General features: G+C 64.7%; 1 protein-coding gene across 1 annotated transcript in view; it reads right to left on the bottom strand.

Annotated features, from left to right (window-relative positions):
* Window positions 1–752, bottom strand: part of CPLX2 (complexin 2) — a 9108-nt gene extending 8356 nt beyond the window's left edge. The window contains exon 1 of the mRNA XM_085317974.1: window positions 656–752. The gene's annotated coding sequence lies outside the window, so the exon portion shown is untranslated. The remainder of the gene's footprint in view (window positions 1–655) is intronic.
* Between the last annotated feature and the right edge of the window lie 5366 nt (window positions 753–6118).

The following is a 6118-nucleotide window of genomic DNA, read 5'->3' as shown; positions in this document are numbered from 1 at the left end:
CCTCGCCGCGGCCCCCGCGACCGCTCTTGGGCAAGCAGCCGGCCCACGCGCGTCCCGCTCGAGGTGCCCGCGGCCCTGGCGGGGGGCCTGCGCGCGCACCGGCCACAGTCGGGACGGTGCTGGGAGCGGATGCCCGAGGGCCCCCGCAGCCCCTTTCACGGGCTTGATGTTGCGATGGGAATTGGGTGCCTGGAGACCAAGGTGGGGATGGACAGTGCATGGGGGACACCAGTAACAGCTGACCCTGCTCCCAACCTCCCAGCCCAGCCTGGGAAGAGCCCCATCTCCCCAGGGGAGCACAGCCCGCCGGAGAGGGGGTGCATGAGCCAAGACGCCCCAAACTCCGGATGATGGAGCCGGCTGAAGACCACGATGCCGGCCCCTCTGCAAGAGCTGCTGGGGCTCCGGCCAGAAGRCGACTCGGGTCTGTTTTCCATGGGGTTTGGCACAGACCCTTCCCACCTGGGGGCCTGCARAGGTAAAAATCCTGGCGTGGCCCCACGCTCAGGCCGGACTGTGCCCCAAATCTGCCCGGAGGAGCACATCTGAACCACTGCCCGGCTCCCGCAGCACCCCCCCGGCGCGGCTCCCCCGGCGCCGCGACCCCCCGGGCGTCCCCCGGCGGCGCGGGGAGCCCCGGCCCGGCGCTGCCTACCTTGGTGCGTGCAGCGCCGAGCGTCCGCTGGCTTCAGCGCCTAAGGCAGCGGGGCGAGAGCCTGGCGGGGGCGGCTGGGCATCTCAGGGAGCGCGGGGCCCTGCGGGAGACAGGCCGGCGGCAGGGTTAGCGCCCGCGCAGCCGCGGCCCGAGCCTGGCTGCTGCGCAGCGCGCCGCGCTGGGTCCAGCTTGGGGCCCCGGGACAAGGCGGAGAGGGACGAAGCGGAGCGAGCGCAGCTGAGCAGGCCGGGGCGCGCGGGGCCACGACGACCGTCCACGGGTTTATCCGGCCTGCRCGAGAATAGGTGAAGGAGCAGCTAATTGCACTGACTTAACAAGATGCTAAAGAGACACGGACCACGGAGGGCTGCTGCCCTCTCCCCCCCTGCCCCAGGAGGGGTCCGTGCTGCCCCCGCTGGTGCCCCGGGCCCGGAGCGAGGCGCTGCCAAAGCCCGCACAGATGGGAGCCCGGCGGGGCCGGCACGGCAGCCTCCGGGAGGAGGCCGGGGACAACGGCTCCTCGGCTGCTGGCCGAGGTCTCCCGGCCGTCTCTGCAYGCACACGGCAGTTTGGATGCTTTCATTAAATATTTACAGGGCTCTCAACTCTTGGAGGGTTTTAAAATTTCATATTAACTCTGCATTGCTCAGCTTTCAAGTGATGAATTTCTTTTTTAGAGAACATAATTGCAAGTTAAAACAAACAGGTAAACAAAAGCCCTTGCAAAGTCTTTGCAAGTCGAGAAAGCCTTTTCCTTCTTTTCAACTTCAGCTGAACTTCAGGAAGCTTCTTTTTATGGCTTTTTTCCTTGTCCCTTTCCCRAATGCCCTGGAAATACTCCTGACAAGCTCGGGGAGACGTGGGGGATGCTACCTGGGCTCTCCGAAGACCCCTGGGCTCTGCAAGCTGGCTCTGGGCAGGTATTATACTGGTGGCTGATGCCAAGGCTGATCCAGAGCTGCCTTCTCGTCCTGGGAGCATCACTTGTCCTGGAAATCTCCCGGCCATTCCCACCACCACCTTCCCCCGTGTGAGCAGCCCCCGGGGCCAGCGCTGGCCTTTAGCTACTCTAAAAACCTGAAAGGGGCCCGTGAACAGCCCCTCCGGGAGCGCGGCTGCTGCAGGGGTGCTTCCTGGGCGAAGGAGGAGCCTGGGGAAGCCACAAATCCATCCTAACTTGCGACAAACTCTTTGCCACCACCGCGGGGAAGGAGGGAGGGCTTGGCAAACTGGAGATAAACAAATGACCCAGGGGAGCCAGGGCAAAACACAATTAAACAGCGACACTGGAGGCGCACGGGCTCTAATGGATGGTGGCTGCATTTTTAAAAGCATTAGAAAGCTGGGAAGAGCTGTCCCGGTCCCGGAGGCAGGAGACAACATTAGCCCGGCTGGTGCAGTGCTGGATTTGGGGAGGGAGCAGCCTGTGCCCTGGTGCTGAGCTTTTGCAAGGATGAATCACGGTGCTGGCAGCCAGCCCCTGGCACCGTGCGCGGCCCCGTGGCACTGGCGTGGGGACGGGCCCCGGGGAGCCCCCATCCCGCAGGGGATGGGCAGCCGATCACAGTCCCAGCAGCTGCTGCGGGCACCCTGTGGTCTGCTGGGGCTGGGGACCATGGGGAGGGACAGAGGGCCACAGCAGGACCCCCRAGGAGCCCCCAAGAGGTGGCTGTTTCCCTGGGAAATACAGCAAAAAGCTCAGCCTAAAATGGGCTCAATAGCAGCATGAAGGTGACCTTTGCCGGGGACGCCTGCTGCCTGCTTCGGGATGCGGGAAGCTGCGAGAGCGGCGTAGGATGGGCTGCAGCGGCACGGCGAGGATGCGTGGCTGGGGGGGCCGATTCCTACCCACAGCCCGGCGCCGTGGGGGCGAGCTGGGCTGGGCAGGACCTTGCCCCGCTCTGCCGGACACTTCCTAGGGTGTAAACCTGCCCTTTGCCTTCCCTGAAAGGCTGGAGCGTGGGAAGARCAGGAGGGATGCCCTGCCTGGGTGCACCCGCAACCTGAGAAGATGCAGAGGGTCCTCGAGATGCTGCTCTGAGTCCTGCCGTGAGCGTAGCATCGGCACGACATTATTTTTTTCTGGGCCAGATGGAAGTGTTTTTCCCGGCCGTTGCGATGGGCAGGGCCGGCTGTCAGCCCAAAGAAGCGCCTCACCCAGCCGGTTCATGGGGATAACTGCTCCTGCTCACGCCAGCGATCTGTCTGTCCTGGCAACCAGCTGCCAAAAGCAGAGACCACGTAAAGAGCACCCGAAAGAGCAGAGCGGGCTGGCCTGTGCCAGGACGTGCCCCAGCTCTGGCACCCCGCTCTCTGGGAACGCAGCACCCACCAGCAGGGTGATCTTATCCAGCTGAAGGATCTGGATGCAGTGTCCAGGGAAAGGTTAATGCCTGAGATGAGTCCATGAATGAATGCACAGCTTTCTTCCACTTTGGCAACTCCTGCTTGTGCCCCCCTGTTTTTTCAGCTGACTTTGTCCAGCTGGTGAAATTCCTGTATTTCAGAGTCAGCTAGGTTGGCCGGCTGGGGAAGGGAGGGAGCAGCGTGCATGGGGCAGGAGGCTCTGGACCACATCTCAGCATGCTTCTGAAGGCCTGTTACGCGCCATCCTGTCTATCCGTGCTGGGACACGAAAGGCTCGGGGTGTCACGCCGTGCCCGGCAGCCCCAGAGCACCGCAGCCTCCACGCTTTGTCCTGCAGCCAGGCTAGAGCTCTGGGCTCGGCAGCGAGGGGACGTGCCAGCCAAGGCAAGGAGCCGCTCAGACACATTAGCCTAAGAGCTTTGGGGCCACCAGCACCCACAGCGGACAAGAGCCGAGGTCTGGGCCCTGTCGAGGGCTCTCAGGCAGCGAGCGGCAGGGCAGCGGGTCAGGACGGATCTGCAGCTGCCTTCCCGGGTGCGGAGCCGCGGCCCTGCTCTCCCGCGGGGTGCGGCAGCCTGCAGGGAAAGGCTAACCTGCGCRGATACTTCACAGCTGCGACGTACCAGGCCGGGGCTCGCTCCCGAGCTGCGCGCACCACCGGAGCGGGCGGCAGGGCCAGGCCAGCCCGGGGTGCTCAACGGAGAGGCATCAGCAGCAGCGACTCAGCACTGCTGGGAAAAGCAAACCTCCGCGGAGCCGTCGCGCCAGCCTCCCGATCGCTTCCCGCCGGTCCCACGCTGGGACCTGCGGTGCTGCTCAGAGCGTTTTTTCCCTCGAAAGCTCATGCTGCCAGCCCAGCCRGGACAGGCCCTGGGTGCTGTCATTTGACTAAGATGAATGATGTTTCTGAGCATTTTGCGAGTATTTCACCAGAAAGCTGCAGGAAACAGCTGAGGAGGGGAAGGACCTGGGCCGACTGGCTGCATACAAGAGCACCAGGCACCTGTGGGACAAAACAGCACGGAAAAGGCAACCGGGCACGTCCCAGTGGGGCACCAGCTGGACCAGCAGAACGCCAGAGCGCCCGTGGYGGGAGAGGCACGCTGCCCAGGCCTCCGCGGTCGGGAGCGCCCCACGGAGCTGGCGGAGGCGGGGGGAAAGCTCCCGGGACGCGGGCGGAAGGCACGCTCACGCGAGAGCGCCCGCGGGAGCGCCGCTTGTTTACCCTGGCTGAGCAGGCCTGATTGCTCTCTATAAATACACCAGGCGAGTAAACACCAGGGAGGGAGAAGGCGCGTTTAAACTCGAGGATGATGCTGGCATAAGAACAAATGGGAAGGTCTGGCCAGGAATAAACCCAGGCTGCAGACAAGGAGATGGATCCTCCGGCTGTTAGCGCGGTCCTGCTCCAGAGCCGTGCTGCGTGCCGCGGCACGGCCAGGACTTGCTGCCTCCGGAGAGCCCRGCTGGGGAGCCCCGGAGCTGCACAAGCCCTGCCGAGGGGAGCTCCTGGCTGTCGGGAGAGCGCGCGATGCCCAAGCACTGAAGCTCCTCGCYGGGGCGAAAGCCAGCGGCCGCGGTGACTGCGCCCACCCGCGAGCCACCCGCTGGGCCTCCTGGCCTGCGCTTCGAGAGCTGGTGYGCGCGCGGGGACGTCGGTGCCCAGCTGCGAGCCGCAGCTCCCGGTGGCACCAGCTCTTCCGTGGACGGCTTCTCCCCAGACAGACACTTTGCACCTGACCTCAGCTGGAACTTTGCAGCTCTGGTGCTAAAATCGTGATTGGAAATGCAATGAGGCTTCCCTCCTTTCCCAGATAAGGCAGGACGGGGGCCTGGCTCACTCCGCCTGGCAGCAGGCTGCTACAGAAACACGGGGAAGAGCTAAGGTGCGAACCGCAATCATCCTCCAGCTCTGYGAGGTGTTAATAGCTCTGTCTAGTTGGGGTCATTTCAATACTAATGTCATCGCGCAAGGCAATCGAAGAAACAAACACTCAGCCCACAGCCAAGGGAGGCATCGAGACATTTTTCTGTGTCGGTTCATCTCAGCTGAGCTCTCCCCGGTTTCCCCAGGAACACGCAGTGCTGATACGCCAGCAGCGGAGCCACCAGCTGCGGCCCTGGGTAGAGCGCCCTGTTTCTCCTGGCCATGCTGGAGCTCGTGCAAGGCCCCCTCRGGCTTGTCCCAGGGCCCTGCAGCCTCAGCGGGGGACAAGGGCCGGTCCTGCAGCACAAACACCTCTCTGCTCCCTCAGCCTTGATCCAGCCTTTGCTTTCATCCGTTTGCCAGTCCCGGGACCTCCACCTGACTCGGATTGCTCAGGCTCCTTCACCGACCTCAGCCAGCGGCTGCCACCACCTCCAGAGTCCAGCTAGGTGCACAGAGCAGCTCAGCTCTTTCRTGAGCAAAGGTCCAAGCCCTGCTTTGCCGCTGTGAGTCACCACGCTGACTGCCTCGGGCAGCAGCTGCTGGTCATGCTCGTGCCATGTGGGTGGCTTTGCTACGGCGGTGTGCCGCCGGGCCTGGCTCAAAGCAGGCCACCTGCCCCATGGGCTGCAGGCACGGCAGCGAGAGGGGCTGGAGCCCCTCGACGGGACCCGAGAGACCACGAAGGCCCAGTGCAGTGGGGAGAGGGGCTAGAGCCCGGGGGATTAGAGGACCATGGAGAGATGGGACGGTGGGGATGGTCCACGAGTGGCCTGGCATCGCTAAAGATGGATGGATGGATGGATGAGGGAGGCAGGGCAATGGGAAGGAGCGGGAAGAGCACGGCAGGGTACCTGGCTCCCCAGCGCAGAGGGCTGCGAGGGGGCCTCCGCCGAGTGCAAGCTGGGGCTGGTGGGGGGCCCAGGCTGCTTCCTCCCCGCCCAGGAGAACCCCCCCACCAAGCGATGGCCAAGCAGCGAGAGGGGAGCCCCAGGGCAGAGCCCGGGAGGGACRCAGCCATCCCCGGCCTCCGACCTGCCGGGGGCAGCCGGGGAGGCAGCGCTCAGCGCTGCAGCCACCCCTGCAGCCCGCAGCCCGCATGCCGCAGCCCGCAGCCCCGCGGCCGCCGCCCCGTTACATAAGGCGGCAGCCCCGGGAGGCACGGCGGG

This window comes from Rhea americana, unplaced genomic scaffold (assembly GCF_003343005.1).
Source record: "Rhea americana isolate MKP2758 unplaced genomic scaffold, rheAme1 scaffold_51, whole genome shotgun sequence".
NCBI lineage: Eukaryota > Metazoa > Chordata > Aves > Rheiformes > Rheidae > Rhea > Rhea americana.
Note: the sequence above shows the minus strand (reverse complement) of the source record. Positions and strands in the feature narration are given on the sequence as shown.